Below are 4086 nucleotides of genomic sequence, written 5' to 3'. Positions count from 1 at the left end.
TATGTAGTGTGTTATTTAAACTTTGAAGGAAGACGTGCCCTTCTCATACATTTTTATGCAATATTGGCACAACCTTTATCAGAAAGGCCCATGCACCTTTTAAAAAAAAATGTAATCTCTGGCCAATGTTGATTAGCTTGAGGGCACACCTTATCTAAATCCCTAGTATGTACAGTAACTAAACCAGGCTTACTGATGCCCTACCAAAGTGCTTCTGACCACATGAGCAAATATTTGAGATTACTTTTTATTTTATTTAATCTAAAGCAAACTTTTGAGGGACACATATTTACTTTCTCTCTATCACTTATGATTGCAAACCCTTTTTCTATGTGCTGTTCTTCAGTGACGCACAAAACTAACAAAACACCCATTAAGCTCATCTACTGCCACTCTGCAAAAATATTTGTTTATTTAGATTTGATTGATCAGTTCCATGGGATTATCCGGCCATTTTCCAAGCATTACAAGGGACATGTCTTTGTTTACAAGCATCAAATGGCTTAATGACACAATGTAAACACAGGCAGAAATGGTTTAATGTGCATTGTGAAGTCCTTGTAAACTATCAATGTGATGCACAGTAGCTGGTATGATCAGTTTCCCCAAACTGATAAAACATGACATACACATTTTGGTACTTGGCTTGTAGAAGAGCATTACAACATCAAGTGAACATTGAGGAAATGGATACATCACTTTAACCTTTTTACATGAAACATTTGCTAAAGAGTAATTTTATCACAGTGGATTTTCTGTTTCCTCAACTGCGGATTTACTAGAAGAAACCTGTGTTGGAAAATGCGTATATTCTATGATGTTACAGCAATATGATAGAAATAGTGCTGGATGTTGGCTCAAACTCTGTGGAAATATGATTTGGGCTCATCACATTATTGCCTTGCCCACTTAAAATTTATTTTTTGGTTCGACCAGAAGATGCAATACAGATGGTGTTGCACATCAAATGGCATTGGAATGTCGTGCAGATTAAAGCGTTTAAATAAACTATAATATACTTTAATTACGGCATGCTCAATCTTAAAATGCACTTACTTAAGGATGGGAAAATACGTCATAGAGGAGGTTGATTTTGTTCTCCGTAATAAATATTTGGTATGTCTAATACTTCTACAGATATACATTTAAATAAATCATGCAGGGGTTCTTGTCAGATTCCTGAAAAGAAGTGCCTGTCAGGTTGTAACAATAGAGAAAGATTAATGATGCGTCTCATACATGAAGTTGGCATTAAACCTCACACCTATGTCAATATATAGCAGGACGTGCAGCTCTGTGCCAAGTTCTGCCTTAATTTGTTCTGGAGGAAGGGTATTGTTTTTCCAAGATGTAGCGGTTGAGCTTCAAGATATTTGATTGGTTGGATTTGTGTCTGACAGTATATAAAAAGAGGGAACAGTAAAAAACAAAATTTTCATACATACTGCAGCAGGTAAGCACGCCATAGAGATTATTTGCATTGGCTTTTTGTTGAAAATAATATATTGTATATTTTTAAAACATTTGAAATGCTTGCAACAAATGTGGATTTCTGTCTTTCAGTCATGGGCACCCTGTTGCTGCTCTGTGCTTTGGGAGCTTTCCTCAGCTGTAAGTCACTCTGATCTTTGTTACTTTTTCTAACTGTTGCAGGACCCACTTGAAAATGATTTTCATTTCAATCTGATGTATATGTGCATGTCTTATTAGTCATGATTTTAAAGTGTTAAGCTGAACAAACATAGAAGCGATGTACATTTTAAAACTCATTACAAATATTTCTTTATTCTAATCAAAAATCCTGCACGACTTCAACTATGAAATCTGACTAAACGCACCTTAGCTGAATGAATCAATCACACCAGCATTTCTCGAACCTCGGTGCTGAATTCCCCAGCAGGACGTTGTAGCCAAGTGATCGCTCAATTTGAAGCAATTCCAGGTTGTCAACCCCATCAGTTGAGAGCATTGTTGTGTGGCCATACCAGGTGCTTGTGTGAATGAAGCAGAATGTTAAACAGGTGAAGAATTCGAAAGAGTGGCAAATAAAGGATAGCCATCTAAATTGAAATTTGCTTTTGTTGGGAATAGCATTTACCTTCAGCTGCTATTGAGTTGGAACTATTATACTGAATGGGTGAAACAGGAGTGTAATCTAAATCCCCCAGGCCCTGGCTGAGCCCAGAACATTTTCTTTTCACAGCAAAGGCACAGATTTTGATAATATTTCCATCATGCAATTATATTGTCTGCGCAAGTGACTTATTGAGTGCGGCTGAGAAGCAGTTAAGTGACTATTCCTCAGTCTGAATATCTCACAATGGTTATCAAGGAAAAAAGCAATCCATCCATTATAGAATAGCAGTCATTCCTGCTTTTTTAACTTTGAAATGAAGGTGTTTTTCAGACACTTTCTCTCTGGTGTCATAGTGTTTCTTTGTACTGTGTATGCGATCTCAAGCAAAGTTTTGTATTGCCAGTCTGTGAATCCTTTGATTGCCTTGACACAAATAGTCTCATTCATGTCCTAATGCTTCTTTGACATGTTTTCTTCCCATGCGTGATCTGTGAAGGCAGTTTTGTACCTAACTACTTCATTTTAGGTTACGTGAAAATAAGTCGTCTTTTGACGTGTTTTTTAAGTTTGCTTCCCTGCTCTTCTCTCTTCTCTCAGGTCCCTCTAATGCTGGAGGGGCAGGGAGGGAGTTTGCCCTGTCATTCATGCTGAATTATGCTCCCAACTATGACAGTTCCCATTATCAGCTATACATCACTGCCGTTCAGGCCAATGCTAAAGTGACAGTGAAAGTGCCTCCCTTAAACTTCAAGCAAGAGAAAACACTAAATGCCGGAGAAAGGGTGACCATCAGTCTCCCTACTGGTGTGGAGATGTACGGCAGCAAGAGGTCTCCCAACACAGTGCGCATAGAAGCCTCAGCAGATGTATCTGTAACCTCATTTAACTCCAAGCAGTACACAGCAGACACCTCTGTTGTATATCCCACCACTGAATGGGGTACTGAATATTTCATCTTTACACCTGCTTCGTCCTCCTATGGCTCCTATAAAGAGTTCTCTGTGACAAATGGAAAAGAGAGCAATAAGTTGGAGATTTTCCCACGCGGCACCATCGGGTTTGAAGGTCGTGTCTATGGGAGTGGCAGCCGAATGGTGATAGATCTCCAGCCGTATGAGAGCGTGCAGCTCCAGAGTGTCTATGAACTTTCTGGTACCAGAGTTGCCTCCCAGCACCCTGTTGCTGTTGTCACGGGTCACACTTGCACATGGCGCTTTGCCAAATGTAACCATGTTTATGAGCAGCTCCTGCCAGTTAGCAGATGGGGATCAAGCTTCATTGTGCCTCCCCTGACCTTCCAGAGCAAATTTGACAGCGTTTTCCTCCAGGCCTCGCAGCCCACCCAAGCCACTGTCCACCACGGAAACGATATAAAAGTTTTTACTTTGGTCAGGGGTCAAACAGTAGAGATCCACTCCTCCAATCCTGAAACCCTGTCCATTCAGGCCGATCATGGGATCCAAGTCCTCATGCTCTTCAACGGTGTCACACAGAGCTGGCTCCATTACTACGACCCTTTCCTGATGGCCATCTTGTCCGACGACCGCTTCTGCTCCTCTTACTCACTCGAGGCTCTAGAGGGCTTTGAAAACAAAGCCCTGATAGTTGCACGGACCAGTGCGATGTCAGAGCTGCGTATTGATGGTAAAGACCTGCCACGTAATGTCGAGTGGAAGAAGGTTACAGGGACAGATTTCTCTTGGGCGGAGATGTCCTACCAGCAAAACCCCGGCAACAATAAACACACTGTGTCCAGCTCTGGTTCCCGCTTTGCTCTCTATAGTATAGGAGTCAGCCAGATGAATGGTTATGGTGCCCAAGGACAATGTATACAGCCAGGTAAGGTGAACATACTATATAGCAGGGGTTCCCAACCTTTTTCCCCGAGAGCCCCCCCAAATTACACTTGTTGGAAGTTGCGTGCCCCACACACACACACAGACACACACACACACACACACACACACACACACACACACACACACACACACACACACACACACACACAC

The sequence above is a fragment of the Notothenia rossii genome (assembly GCF_949606895.1).
Source record: "Notothenia rossii genome assembly, chromosome: 7".
NCBI lineage: Eukaryota > Metazoa > Chordata > Actinopteri > Perciformes > Nototheniidae > Notothenia > Notothenia rossii.
The sequence above is the reverse complement of the archived record's forward strand: the minus strand, read 5'-3'. Positions refer to the sequence as shown.